This window comes from Onychomys torridus, chromosome 6 (genome assembly GCF_903995425.1).
Source record: "Onychomys torridus chromosome 6, mOncTor1.1, whole genome shotgun sequence".
NCBI classification, from domain to species: Eukaryota; Metazoa; Chordata; class Mammalia; order Rodentia; family Cricetidae; genus Onychomys; species Onychomys torridus.
In genome coordinates, this window is record NC_050448.1 from 53,514,195 (window position 1) to 53,530,352 (window position 16,158).

The 16,158-nt window shown below is 36.7% G+C and overlaps 1 protein-coding gene across 3 annotated transcripts in view; it reads left to right on the forward strand.

Moving 5' to 3' along the window:
- The first annotated feature begins 812 nt into the window (after positions 1–812).
- Fstl5 (follistatin like 5) overlaps positions 813–16,158 on the forward strand; it is a 572,741-nt gene continuing 557,395 nt past the window's right edge. For 2 of the 3 annotated variants that reach the window (XM_036190875.1, XM_036190878.1), the window contains exon 1: positions 813–1,397. The gene's annotated coding sequence lies outside the window, so the exon portion shown is untranslated. Of the gene's footprint in view, positions 1,398–11,500; positions 11,560–16,158 lie in introns of all 3 variants that reach the window. The other variant, XM_036190876.1, reaches the window with a different exon arrangement.

A 16,158-nucleotide genomic window follows, 5' to 3' on the forward strand; every position in this document is an offset into this window, starting at 1 on the left:
GTTTTATACACGCCTTTTTTTTGGTGCAATTAACATTATGTGTAGGTGAATGATTCAAGTGTGTTTATTTGCAAGTTGGAGCTCACTGTGAACTTGAAAAGGCCCCTTTTCTTTGTCAAACTCCTCTTAAGAGCATCCCTGGGACAAGGAAGATCAAAAACACCTAGAGAACTGCTAAAAACCATGACATTGCTTCCAGGTTATCCAGTCTTTCATTGGACAACAAATACGGCACGCGTTTGTAGATTTGGCGATGGGGGTGAAGCTGAGAGCTTTAAAACAGAACATATTTAAAATGATTTTTTAAAATCCTGGGATCTCCAACTCCATTTTGCTTATCATAAACTAAATAGGGAACAGTCACATGACTTAAAAAAATCTGTTTCCGAGTGATGATGAGCATTATAAGCTTTCAAATATTCTTCCTGCGCTCAGATATTTTTAATTTTTTTCCAGACAAGTTTCTGCAGCAGGGACTCCCTCCTACAGCCCTGAGAACGGAGGAGCAGAACTCTAAATCAGGTGCCTTTCCGCAACCAAATGAGACAGAACAAAGTTTGGGTCTGATGTATGGGGCGAGGCTGGATGGTTTCCTGGTGCTCAGTTCTTTCCCTCACAGTCCCTGATTCGGCGGCCTCCCTTCCCTAGCATGCTGCGCGGTCACAGAGTCCCGGGAGCCGAGGTCCCAGGGAAGGCGGAGGCGCAGACGCTGCCACAGCTTCTAGTTTCGGCTGGGCTCGCCGAACGGAGAGTAAAGTCCAACCATGCCAATTCCAACGCTGATTTTAAGCCTGGATCTGGTCTTCCGGATAGCGGCGGCTGAACCCATCAGAAGCCCAGTCAAGGGGCCGCCCCTCACCTCCTGGAGAGTTGATATGCAAAACAGTTACGTCAGATGTGGGGGCGGGGCACACCGGGGTTGACAAGCAGCCTGGCTCTTGCCGAGGGAGGAGGCGCGAGAATCAGCCTGGTTCAGTGACTGAGACAAACTGGACGTGAGCGGAGCTGGTGCTGTCCACAGTGTGTCGGTGCTGAACCCGGGGTGCGAGCGGATCGCCAGCTTGGGCACCTGGAGGCAACGCCCACTGGAACCCTCTGTGCCTGGCGGGACCCGCTTCACCAGCAGGACCCAATTTAACTTGACAAAGGAGTGCGACTCGGACGTGGGAGAGACTCCTATGTTTGCAACCTGGGCGCCCACTCAGGCGTGACTTCGGAGATTTCTGTAGTTTTTGCTCAAAGTATTTTGATTTTTTTTTTTCTCCAAACTAAGACGATCTTTTCATCCATTATTTTCTTCGTTTTTGTTTTTGTTTTTTAATTTTTAAAACTGTGACTCATATTTCCACACCGCTTAGGAATCTTTTTCGGGGACTTTTTTAATTATTTAAAATAAGGTAAGAATAGAATATTGTTATAAATGATTGCAAGTGAGTGAGAAATACAGCTATGCAAAATTTAAAAATAAGTTATGCTGATTTCTATAATTTGAGACAGTACTTTGGTAATAATTATAAAAATGAATAATTTGGTACAACATGAGATGTTTTAATAATACTGAAGACAGTGATTATTAAAGTATTAGGGAAGTTGAGAGCTGTTTGTTTTTGTGAAGTTAATGTTATGATACACCTCTCTTTGTCAATATGAGCATTTTAGATGAACACTTCTAGTGTGGCTTGGGTTAGTAAACGTTCAATATCAAGCCCCCATATATGTGTAAGAATGCCATAGAATTCTCCAAGTTCTTTAATATGAATGTAATTTAAAAACATATTTGAATGACCTGTTATCAGGTTAATAGAAAATATTTCTCATGTCCAAAAAAAAATGGACTGCAAAGTGATGAGCTTGTCGGCATGTTTTGGAGGGGAAACGGGAGGGACAGGAATATTTCTGACATGCTGGCTTCATTTACATGTTGTTGTGCTGTGGATGCAAATAAAACTAGTGAAACTCGGTCTGTAAGAATTTCACATCCAAGGTCGTGTGAATTTCCAAGTTGGGGACTGTTTGTTCTGTTATTGACTAATAGATGTCATCCCTCCCCACCCCCTCAGTTCAGAGGTGAATGTAAATGAGGTTTACTGATTTAATAATACAGTATTAGCTTACATTATAAATTCTTGACTGCTATGGTGATTGAATGGGGCAGGCAAGCTTAGGGTTGAGGAGACGTCTTGCTGTTTCATCGATTTTTAACCTCTTGCATGCTTAACAGAGAGCATTTCTCCACTTAGATTTTCATTTGAAGCTATGTTCCTTTTGTCGTTTGGCAGTGTGATTTGAGTGTGTTTTGAAAGGAGAACTCAGTGTGGATAAGTACTGAACAAGACTATTCATAGTGAGCAACCACTAAACGGTGGAAGTTACTTGGTGTTCCCATAGTGCTTGCTATTGTTCATGCATGTGTTATATAGATGTGAGGTTTGTCTTAGAAATGGTATTGTGATCTTCCATTTATGTCATGCAGTGACATTAGATGAAGGAGAAATAATACCTGGTAAAAGGCAGAGCTTGCTTCTTTACATTTAAGAGATAGAGTTCAGGTTGCAAGTAGTTGTCTTGTGTTAATTAGAATAGGTGAAATGTAATGCTTCATGCTTACCTGTCTGAACTCACTAAGGGTATGCGGTGCAGAACATCAGGGTGTAGTAAGTAAAGTTCATGTATTTGGATTTTACAATGTCTTAGACTTTTGCACTATAGTTACTGGGATGAAGTTTTGGTGCATATGATTACTAGTCATTCATCTGCGTAGAGATTTTTCATTTTATTTACATCAAAGCTTCTAAGGAGGATTTACTATAAGAAATGTATATTGCTACAGATTCTCCTGAGCAAAAGTAAATCCTCCTAAGTTGTTCCCTGTTTCTCCCTTAATAAATGTTCTTTGTAGGGTTCATGTTAGTCATGTGATCTTGTGTTTAAATATTCATAAATAAAAATTTGAAAACGTATATACAATTGATAATAAATAAGACACATGAAGTAGTCAGGAAGTTTTGATACCTATTACTCTGTTTTATATAATTGTTGTTTATTATTTATCAAAGTTTTTTTAAAATTAAATTCCAGACTTTAGAATTTCAAGTAAAATGATGGTTATTTTCAAATTTACTAATCTTGAGACATTCATGCAAACTTTAATTATACAAATTGTTTAAAAGGCAATCCCTCGTGAACCTTATATTTGTTTCAATGTTTTTGAGATACCATTGGTTTCCATCTCCAAAAAGTTTTCTGTTCTTATTCAGATGTAAATTGCCACCAGCATCTGGTATTCTTACAAATGAAGTTATTGACATCACAATGAGATATTTAAATACAAGTTAAATATCTTAATAGTAATTGCATCATTCTAGGTCACTGATAATTTAATTCAGTGGGACAAATTAATGCACTCCTGATTTTATACACATTTAGTTTTTGTATCTTCGTTATGAGGTAAGATAATTGGGTTCCCATAGTGAGTCCAAAGTTTGCATTTAGAAAATCCGATTTCAATGGAGACTAAGATACACACTGTAAAATAATAAAATTGCCAGACTTAAAGAAACCAAGAAGACAGTTAAATATGGTAATTCATTAATTACCCTTCCAGAAAAACAATCATACAGTGAATTCATGAAAATAAAAAAGCAATATTTGAAAGCAAAACACTAGACATATTATTAAAATAGTAATTTATGTCATTACAGAAACTATGCAAATGCACCACTGCTTGCTTTGGCAAGTGTATAAATTACTGCAATAATTTAATTATGCATCATATCACTTGTGTAAGTTGTTCTCAACATTTTAAAGCACACTGAGGTAAACTTAAATAAAAAGGAGATTGCTAAATGGATTTACTTTATTTTTTTTTCATACAGACACAACAAACTTGTATGCATATTTTTTGAGACTGAATGTGAGGGTTATGTTCATAAGGATTATCAATGAGACCACAAAGTCTTAGCTCGTATGTATTGTTAGTCCTTCATATTTGGTTCAATGACTGTACTTATGGCAGCACACATAATAATATCAAGCTCAAAAATTTGATGAGAACTAGTAGGTCAGGAAAAGCACTTTTTCTAGTTATAACCCTTTTAACAGCCAGGTGGCCAATTATTCCTTCCAAACAATCTTAGTCATCCTATGATTCAGGGCCACCAATGTCCTTTGGGTATAGTTTCCTTAAGGTGAGCTAGGTGGTCCCTTGTGGAAAGATGCAAGTTTCCCAATTTAACCAGTAATAAACAACAAAGTAATTGATCCCTTTGTGCTTTAAATCATCTTGTATTCACCAATTACTGTTGCTATAAGGGTTGGAATAGTGTTTTGATGATCTCAGGGTTCCTGTGTGTCTTAACAAGAGTCTTCTGAAAGAGAAAGATTTAAACAATGTCATTGGATGTTAGTTTAATGAGAGTCACTCTGTGTGTGTGTGTGTGTGTGTGTGTGTGTGTGTGTGTGTGTGTTTGTGTGTGTGTGTGTGTGTGTGTGTGTGTGTATGTTTGTGTGTGTGTTTACATCTTTGATGGACTACAATAACCCTGCCAAGAAGATAGATAGTCTGAAAGATGTGGGTTCAAGGCATGCTGGTTAACACAGAAGTAATGAAAATAATGGGCCTTAATACAATGTATGCTTTTGGCAAGGAAATTTTTCTTCTAATATCTATCATTTTATTTAGACTGGTTTACTTGCGGACACATGGGCTTTGGGAGGGGCATCGTTCACTTATTTGGCCTTTGATAAAAATGTTCTTCAAAGGCTGTTAGAGTAGATGGCAATAGAAAATTAAACATTGTAGAAATAAGAAAACAGAAAGGATGCATGCACAGTGAGGAAGTTTTACAGACATCTGAGAAAATACACTTGAAAAAGAATTTGAAAATTAGTGCATGTAAAAGGAAAAGTTATAAAAGAAAATGAATTTCTTTTTCTTCTGATAATAAATCATATATTTCTAAAGGAAAAGTAGCTTTTGGTTTCAAACTACATAAATCTGTAAGTAAAGATGTTGCTTAGTGAGTTCATTTGCATGTCAATACTGAAAATATTATTCTAACTCATAACTGGCTCATAGCACTGGCAGCAATTCTAAAATATAATGCAGAAGACTTAGAAATACTTCGTCACTGAGTTTTATTTCAATGTACTCATTATAATTGACAGTTAAGGCAAACATACTTTACGTGAAAGGACCATGCCTCATGTTCTCTGTAATCATGTACTCTTAATTGTCTGAAATCCGTAGTCTTAGCCACAAGCTGGCATCAGTTAGGGCCTGAGCTATCTCACTGGGGAATAAGAAGGTCATCCCTCCAGGTTTCTAAGGCAAAGCCTCAGAGATGCTAATGGTAGTTTCATTTGCTGCTCCACCATGGCCTACCTGTTGATATTTAAATCTGTGGTTTTGCAGGCAGGATTTGCTTATTTATGTCTGAACACACACACACACACATACACACAAACACACACATACAAAACCATCAAGATTTTTAATAGGTATATACTGTTCTTTAACTTAGGTCATTTTTACTCATCATTTTAACACTTATGTAATCTTGTGAAGGTTGGTACTATGGCCACATTACATATAAACCCCAAAACTCATATCAAACATTTCCAAGATCTTTTTATAAAAACTTAGAGAATTACTTCCTGTAAAAGAAATACCTATATAGGAGAGAGGTTTCTTCCATATCATGTGGTAATGAGCCATATGAATATCCATATACATGAAATGTATTTGCAATTTTTATTTGAATATTTTGGGGTACAGATATGGTGAATTTTGGGAAGATGAGTCGCTGTACCCTGAGCTAGGATCTTCAGAACAAAGCAGGCTCTCTAGATCACTGTACATGTCTAGCTATCAGCTTTGGTCACTTGTTCAACTGGCATGTTTGTTCCTGTTTTCCACTTTTTTGCTACAGTGAATTACTCTCATTATTTCCTTAAGGTATTTCATTGTTAAAGTATATTGAAACTATTATAAACATTACTAGTGAGTATGCACACTTTTCAGTGCACGTTCTCAATTGTCCAGCAGAAATTTTCCTCCATACTTAATGTTATTAAGTATGCTACATTGTCTGATCTCATAGACTATTTAAGTTTTACAATTGACAAATGTTTTCCATTTTTCTCCAGCAGAAGAAGAAAATGCAGAACAGAGCAATTAGTTTCTTAAGAATCCATTATTTTTTCCCAACTAGGTAATACAATTCAAGTACAAATGCAACAGGAAGTTCAGCCCACTTAAGCAATCTGTGTTTGCGGGCTGCTACTCATATTCAAACCTTCAAGTCAGTAAGTTGCCAAAATTTTTAATAGTTTGCAATATTAAATAAAATAATCAACATAAACTTCCCAGCCTTGAAGGACAATTCCAAAAAGGGAGGTTGCAGGTGGATGCTACCTTGCTTAGCAGCACACTTCCTTGTTTTGAGCTCCTTAGGAGGTAAAGGTGTATACTGATGGCTAGCTGGGGCTCTTTGTTTTCAGAAGGTCAGAAGGCTCAGGTGAAGAACACATCCTGTTGGTGTAACCCTCGCCCAGCCCAGCTCCCAGGTGAGCTGCAGACTTGCAGCATATTCCCAAGTGCATCCCTATTATACAAGTTTATGCTTGTATTATCAAATGAATCTCAAAGGAATATTTAAGAAAAGTTTGTGAGGTTGTTTTTGTGGAGATGTGGAGAAAGCTCAAAGTAGAAAGATGGTAGAGGCTCCCCCACCCCCTGCCTTTTTTTCGTCTCATACACAGTATTTCTATCTTAAAAGTGAACCTACTAGAAAATATTAATAATCTTGGGAGGTTTTCCCTGTTGCATCTGCCATTCATTCTAATTAACCTTACGCCTCCTCTGTGAAGTCATATAGGAAGCTCTTTCAGTTCAGAGTAAAATCATTATCTTTTCAGTGATACTTTGCAAACCCATAGCTCTTACCTAGATTTAAATTCCATTAATATGTTTCCAGAAATTATTTTTTTTGGAAATTTTACTTCTTATTTCACAGGATTAGCACAAATGCCATAAATATATCACCACCCCTAACATGTCCTCTCTCCCCAATTCCATAGCCTATCAGTTAATTGAACATTCTTTTCCATACACTGTTTCAAAACTCAGATATCTTAAAATACCATCCCACCTTTAATGTAGCTGTACTCAGTTTCCATTCTGTATTCTTAGCTTTTGTTACTTTTGTTCTGACCCAGACTGCCCACTCATGCAGTAATACTTTGACATTCTATAACAATCTCATTTCCCGCTATAACAACCATGAATTAACAGTTAAATTATTTGATGACACATATAGCATACATGTTGTCATTGATCAATCAACATAGCTTCATTCCATGTACTTAAAACCCCCAGGTGTAGGTAGAGATCAAACCTTAAAGAATTTCAGTCTACAGAGTTGAGACTGGGGCTATTTTTTCCCTACCATATGATTAAATGATAGTGATCAACCTCCACTAATATATTTTCTAGACTTCTTCAAGGTTTTCTTTGATTAGAGTTGGATTTCTAATCCTGGGTTTCTCTGGAGTCATCCATATATCTCTAGTTTTTATGATGTCAAGTTGAAATTCTCTACTTGTTTTTAATGGCTGTTTTTGCTAATTGGTTCTAAATCTTGTAAATGGTCAATCTGACTTTCAGTTGTTTTATGTATTCATTTAAGCTGTGTAAACCTAGAAAAACAAAATATAAAATGAGTTCTTTCTTCCAAATGAGCAAATGCTGTCTGCACTGTTGTAGTTTAAGAATTCTAGCTTCTTCACCAACTTCTTTATACTCTGGCATCTTCTTGTGGCTCTAAGAACATTATGTTCATATGTACTTCAAGTTTTCCTGGTTCTATTGCAATGAATGTATTATTGCCATCACAAAATAGTCACTTTTGAGTAAGCGTGTTTTTTACTGTTTGATAAAAAATACAAACATTTAATGACATTAATTTAATCTTTCCTTCTCTTATTTTTTTTTTTATGAACACCAGGTTAGGAATGATCTCAGCTTAGGTTAGTTGGGGTCTCAGCTTAAAAATTTGCATTTATTCAGCCAAGGCTCAGTTCTCATTTGAGGCCAAGTCTTCATCAATATTACCTGCCTGATTATCCTCATAATTTATTTATTTGCAGTTCAAAACTCAGAGAAGCCTGTTCTGGAAGGCTGTTAGAATACTGAAAGGACTCATTTCATTAGTTTAGATCTACTTCATTAGATCAGGTCCAGCTAGTATAGTGATCCTTCTGTTAAAGTGAACTAACTTGAGATTTTGCAATTTTATGATCCCTTTCTCTTTGCCATATAATCACCAAGATGATATCAGTTCATCTTTGTTTTATTGTGTTATTTTAAATTAAGTCATGGATCCCAACTAGTCAAAAAATAAGCTGTCTGCATATTAGAGTGTGGCCCTAAAGATTCAAACTGGAATTTAGCCTAATGTGTCTGATTAGACTTCGTGGAATCCCCTTCACTGATGTGATACCCAAGTTTCTCTTTTTCAATCTACAGTTTGTGAGGCAAGTTGTGCAGTGGAGAGTCCAAAATTGATTTTGTGTTTCAAATATGCTTTATACTATTATTCCAAATTATTTCTTTCATGGGAAAGAGCCTAGGTTTTTTTAAATGTACAAAACCCTTGCATATTAAAATTGTATATTTATGGTCCTGAGAGATGTCTTCCTCAGTAAATTGCTTGGCATACAAGCATGAAGACTTACTTCATGCCCCCAGTACCTAAGAAAAATTGAGTGTGGTGGTGCATACCTACAACACCAGCACTGAGAAGACATCTAGTTCCATGGGGTTTTTGGTTCACCATTCTAGCTGAATCTATGAGGGCATGCTCATTGAAAGACCTTGGATCAAAAAAACAATATGGAGAGATACTGAGGAAGGTATTGATCTGTGGCTTCCACATACATTTGCATGCATACACATGCATGTTTTTATTGCACAGAGACCCATGCATACATACATACATACATACATCATGCACACAAAATGGTTATATATTTATATCTTTTATTGCTCAATGGAGTTTATTCTATTTCTATTTGGTTTCACTGTTATATTTTGCCCATACAAAACTGCAATAAACTTGTTAAGTGTTTTATATTTGTAAGACTATAGAAAGATTGTGATGGATAGTGTGTTTAGGTTTTTAAGTTTTTATCATCTATCATTTTCTTATTCTTATCTTCAGTTGCTAACTGAAAATTTTCCAAAGCAGGTTTCACTATTATGTTATTCCTTGCCTTATAAATCAGGAATACATATTTAGTATTAAATTAACAGATAACATAAACATGAGAGAAAAGGAAAAATGATACCTTATATTTGTTCGTTAGGAACAGTAAAATAAATTTATTTTATATTTACTCTGAAAGAAAAAAATACATTTCAAAAATTTATCAGACATATGGTAATATTTTCTTTATTATTAACTTATAGGTGGGCAAATGATTTGGCCATTGTTTTTATAAACATTAGTCATGTCAAAATGGCATTGCACTTATATATTTTTAAATTTACTTAATAATACAAGGAATTTTTACCTTGACACAAGTTAACAAAGATTAGCTAGTACATGATTCATTTTTACATTTTAAAAATAAATGCTAATTTTCTGAAGACATTTCAGATCATATTCATTATAGTGTAGATAAATTCAGTGAACATATTACACACCAACTCCTTAGCAGGCACTCTCCTAGGTGCTGCGATTGAGCTTGAGTGACAGAAACAGAGCACTGGGTCGGATATCTCTTCTGAAAGACAGGCTATAAGCAAATCAATACATGGAAAAGATACTGTGGACTGAAACCTCCGAAACTTCTAGCCAACATTGAAATTTCTTTTCTTGTATCATATATCGATTGTGGTGACTTCAAACTCTCCTTAACCAAAAACACTGATACCAGAGAAGGGGTGTTGTTGCTGTGACTAAACCTGGCAGTGTGGATCCTAAACCTTGGAGGTTATTCGTGAGGGAAATTTTGAAGAGTTCGAAGGTCTACAGAAGCTTGAGAATGCTAATGATGATACCGTACTTAATGAAGGCTCTGGGTGGGAGCTTAGAAGGCTAGCATGCCAAAAGAAATAAGGACAATAAAGACTGTCAGGGGAGGCGGTGGGAACAAGGACTTACTGAGAGTGGAGTAAAAACTATACATATTTCCATATTACATCCTAGAAAAGAATTCATCTACATTGTATCCATGTCATTGGACTTGTGTCTGGCTGAACTTAAGGGAACAGACTGGTTAATATTGCAGAGGAAATGTCGCTGTGTTCAGAATTTAGCTTAGGTTTTTCTGGATGCTTTTAGATAGCTCCACAGTGGAAATCAGGAGCAGACGCCAGAGAAGAAAGATTTGATGCACTTGTGATTTGGTTGGAAAAGTCTGTGTAAAGTTGGGTCAGAGGAAAGAAGGTAGCATTTCTAAGGAAAAGGAAAGAAACCAAGTATTTTGCACTGGGACAGTAGGTGCAATGCCTTGTGCATAACTTAGAAGATATCCGGAAGCAAATCTAGACTTCCAAATGTGATCAAGGTTGTGGAAGAAGTCATCTGAATCTTTCTTGAAGGTGTTCCCTGGATTCGCTGCATATAAATCTGCTTGGAAGATTGTTTCCCCAGGATTCATCTGCAGTTCTCAGGTGCCCAGGCTCTCAGAATGGAAAGCCACATTCTGAAGGTGGAGATAGGTCATGCAAGCTGCAAATAGCAAAGCCACAGGGGTGAAGCTGCCCAGACCTTTTGGAGCTTACATCATGATGCTACGTGTCCTGAATGTTGGACATGGAAATACATAATTTAGTATTTCCCAGGCTGGATGTTTTGTTCTATCCAATTGTTCCTGGTCATCTTAAGTCTCCCAGTGTAAAAGGGTTGTTTACTCTGTACTGTTGTATCATAAATATGCAGAGTTTTCCTTGTCTCAGAAGAGCCTTTGGACTTTTATATGTTGGAACAATATTGAAATAATCAAGACTCTAAGGACTTATGGGGACTACTGCATTCATTTGCAATATGAAATGACCATTATTAGCCTTTGTTTGGGAGTGGTGGGAAAGGACAAAATTTTTAAATTTAAATTTTATTTGAAATTTAAATGGAATGCTACCCACAGGCTCAGATATTGACAGCTTGTTTCCTCTTTGATGGCTCATTTTGAAGGGATTGCAAATGTTCCAAGGTGGAACTTAGCTAGAGCCCATCAGTCACTTGGGCTGTCCATGGGGCAGTATCTTTTTTCTGATTCTCTCTCTCTCAATTGTGTATTCTTTATGTCCATCCTCTCTTGCTCATTGAAGTGAGCAGCCTCAGCCATCTGCTGCCCACTGCCGTGATGTTGTGATCATGTTCTGATTATTTTCTAACCCACCATGGGCCAGGAATGAACAGAACAAAGTTGTTTGGGCTGCAACGGAAACATTGCATCCAAATAAGTTCTTCTTCTTCTTCCTGACTTTTCCCAGGTGTGATCTGTCCCATTCACAGTGACATTCTGCATCTTTAAATGAATGAATATCTAAAGGTAAATTCTGTTCTTCCTGAATTATGTGGTGAACTTGTTCAGAATTTTACATTTTAATAATAAGCTTATACATTCGAGAAGCTATGTTCCTTCTAATCCAGCATTCATTTCAAACCGTCTAGTATTCCAGATAGTCTGCCATTATGAGGGAGACAGAGATGCCTAGAATGTTTGGGGTATGTGCACATGCTTGAGAACCAGTGTTTATCTTAAAGTTACTATGCTATCCTGTTCCTGGAGAATATTATACCATGTGTGACCATGTAAAGACAAAACAAAAGGAAATAATGTTAAACTGAAAAAAAAAAAAAAAAACCAAACCAAAAAAAACCTCTTCACTTTACAAAATAAATGTCACGATTAAATGCATGTTTATTTTCTCTTCCTTGGCAAGATACCAAAAGTTAGCGCCTCTGCAAAAAAACTAAAGCTGGAAAGAACTCCCCCAAAACTGTGCCAAAGGTTTGCTTGAATTATTTCCTTTGGTGAGAGTTCTCATAATGCTATAATTCCTTGAGCTTAACATCTTTAATAAGAAATAGAAAACAAATTCTAGGAACTAGTTTCCTTTAAGTATATGCCTTTACGTTTCACAAAAAGTTGGAAATTTAAACACTTTGTGAAACCCTTCATTTTCTTTTGACAAGTGCCCTGCTTCTTTGTTTCCTGAGGCTGGAAGAGGGCGAAAGGCTCATTGTCTGTACATGAATAGCACAACATAGCTGAAGAGATCTGGGGATAACTGTGTGCCAGCAGTGACAACTGCTCTCCAGGCTAGCACTCTGCTGGCCACCGGCTAATTATATAGGTTTGGCGGAACATCTTGTTTAACTACCACCTCTAAATCAGGGGATTTTGTTAAGAGCTTTAGGGTACCACTGTATTTTTCTTCAAAAATTGTTTTCAGATGTAGGGAAAAAGATGTTTTCAAATGCAAAATAACCCTTATGAGTTGAGGAAATCCACCATCACTTAGATGTGTGCTGGAGCTGTAGCGTCTCTCTTGGGATGGCTGTCTCCTCTTTCTTGTAACCTGGACATGGGCTCCAGGCATTTAAACTCTGACAGACCCCGTTGTGGGATACCAGCCATTTACTGTCTCAGTATATCGCTCTTCTCACTAGGTAGTTGTTTTAAAAATGTCTAAGAGAACTTGAAGAAACATCAACAGATTCAATTAAATTCTGTGCTTTCCAGAAGAATATTGTAGGCTCAGTTCTCAAATTTTGTTCCTTAGCTCAAATAGACAGGAGATAAATACTAATTATTGTTTTACCACACAACTTTCTAAACTTTAAAAGATTAGCACAAAGCTAAACACACACATGCTCTGAAACTGTTAAACATGTCTGATGCATTCATCGCCAGGAACTTCAAGGTAGCAAATACCTCAGGTTACACTTTATTGAGATTTTGCTGCATGCATTTCAAAAGTCTTTCTCAAATAGAAAACATTTTCAATTTAAGGACTTTCCATTTCAACATTTATTTCTATCAGAAATTATTAAATATGTTCTAAGAATTCAGTTGAAAATCTACAATGCTGTACAGTTACCTACTGTACAGCATGATTCATGAAGAAGAAACAGAATATATACATATGTAATAATTGGTCTCAAGCCGGGTGGTAGTGGCACATACCTTTAATCCCAGCACTCAAGAGGCAGAGCCAGGCTGACCTCTGTGAGTTCGAGGCCACCCAGGACTATGGTGTGAGAGCCAGTACAGGCACCAAAACTATGCAAAAAACAAAAACAAAACAAAACAAAAACCCCAAAAATAAAAATAAAAAAAATCCTGTCTCAAACAAAACAAAACAAAACAAAACAAAACAAAACAAAACAACCAAAAACCAAAAAACAAAAACAATGAAAAATAAAATAAATTGGCTTCAAGCTCACAATGAAGTCAGGCTATCCTGCACTTCATAATCCTCTTTCCTACAAGAGTATATCTCAATACCTCCTCTTATTTCTAATAATTTATTTACATAATTTCATTGTAAAATTATTACTAACTCCTTACTTAGCATTTTCTTAGATTGTATTTTGGTGTAATACTTTTTAAATTAATTGACTTTTTCTATATGACATCAACATGTGTTTTACTGAGTCACTGGACAAGTATCCCACGGCCACTTTGGATTACTGAGAAAAATTTTTTGCTCTATTTCTGTGTCAACCTCACAAACACAGGTCTGGGTTATGGTATTCTCACAGTTTCTTGTTGTAATTTTTTTGGTAGGGAAAAATGAACCTTTGGATTTTTAGCTACCTCTGCTTATTAGTGAATATATGATATTGTGTTATTTTTCTTTCTTTCTTTCTTTTTTTTTTTTTTTTTGAGACAGGGTTTCTCTATGTAGTTTTGCACCTTTCCAGGAACTCACTTGGTAGCCCAGGCTGGCCTAGAACTCACAGAGATCCACCTGCCTCTGCCTCCCGAGGGGCTGGAATTAAAGGTGTGCGCCACCACTGCCCAGCTTTTTTTTTTTTTTTTAGTTTTTGAGACAGGATTTCTCTGTGTAGTTTTGGAGCCTTTCCTGGAACTCATTCTGTAGCCCAGGCTGGCTTCAAACTCAGAGATCTACCTGTCTCTGCCTCCCCAGTGCTGGGATTAAAGGCACATGCCATCACTGCCTGGCTTTGTTATTTTTCTTAGAAGGTGAAACCGTTCTTGTTTGTTTCTTGACTGCTTCCTCTCTTTAGATTCTTCAGTTGTCTGTAATGATCTAGTGTTGAGGTCTGCTGGACTTTCCCTCTTCTATATTAGCATGTCTATTGGTGTCTTCCTCATATTGGGACTTCTATTTTTGGTATATTGCAAATATTTCATCTTAATGGCAGGTTTTTGTAGTTGGAGAGCTTCTCTCCAGGTGCCATCAAGCCCTGTTAGTCTAATGACCCATTTGTAAAATAAACACACATGTAGTTAGAGTTTTCCTGCCTGGCCCAGTCAGGACAAATCTCTCTTACCTGCCAGTCCCACAATCGCTCAGACCCAACCAAGAAAGCACACAGAAACTTACATTGTTTACAAACTGTATGGCCATGGCAGGCTTCTTGTTATCTGCTTTTTCTATCTTAAATTAACCCATTTCTGTTAGTCTATACTTTGCCACATGCCTTGTGGCTTACCAGTGTCTTTACATGTTGCTTTTCATGGCGGCGGTAGGCGGTGTCTCTCTCCAGCCTTCTACTTTCCAGAATTCTCTTCTCTCTTGTCCCGCCTATACTTCCTGCCTGGCCACTGACCAATCAGAAATTTATTTACACAGAGCGATATCCACAGCACACACAGACATTTATATCATTTAAACTGTTTGGCCTACCATTGTCTAGCTCTTACTCTTATATTTAGCCCATTTCTATTAATCTATACTTTGCCACATGCCTTGTGGCTTACCAGTACCTTACATCTTTCTTGTCATGGCCGTGGCTGGCAGTGTCTCTCCTACACCCCAGCCTTCCACCTCCCAGAATTCTCTTCTCTCTTGTCCTGCCTATCCTATCCTTCCTGCCTGGCTACTGGCCAATCAGCACTTTATTTATTTTAACCAATCAGATCAACACATTTGACATACAGAACATTCCACAGCAGTTGGTAAAGACAACATGGTACTAAAATTGTCTTACACATTAGTATCAGAAGGTAGCATTTCTACAAATTTAAAACTTCATCTTCTGTACATAGTCATACATGTGTATACATGTACTACACAATGTAGATGATTCAAATGTGGAGGAAAATTTGCTAAACCTACATAGAATTCAAATCTCATGATTTCTAGTTATCATATGACCTGTAATGAGGTATGTATTCATTTCACTTCATGTGGGATTAGTGTTAACAATGTTTGGATCTCACTTTAATTTCTTCACACTTTCAGATTTATGGGTAATTCTTATCAAATACATTGAACCATTTCATTTTTTGGGGGGGGATCATTTCATAATTACTTTGTTTGCTTGTTTTATTTTATTTTATTAAGAAAGGGTTTCTCTGTGTAACAGCTCTGTATGTCCTGGAACTTGCTCTTGTAGAGCAGGCTGACCTCCAACTCACAGAGGTCCTCCCAAGTGCTGAGACTAAAGGCATGCACCACCACACCCAGCTCATAATTACTTTTATGTGTGAGGGTAGGTGAAGAATGGTGTATTGTACAAATGAGAGGCTCTACTTCTGACTTTATACTATTTTTCCTCAAATGAGCTCAAGCAAAGTAACCTTAAAGGTTATTTTGTTTGTTTACTGGCTTGTTATAAGCATGTATTTCTTTTAGGTGGTCTACAAATGTGGTATTTTCCTACAATTTATACTGTACAATCATTATAGCACTTTAAATTCATTTCAGATGAAATAAACTGCATTCATTTCCAAAATGGTTTGACAGATCATTTCTTTTTGAAATGCAAGTTAATAATGCCTGACTCAGGTATAGTCATAAATCACTTAGACTTGGAGAAGTTTCATACATTGTTGTTGTGAGTGGGACTGTAAAACACTTTTATATGTTAAAATGAACACAAATATAGCTTGTGGAATTGCCAACCATAAAAATGATCATTCTGTTTGTCAGTAGGCTCTACTAACTTAAAC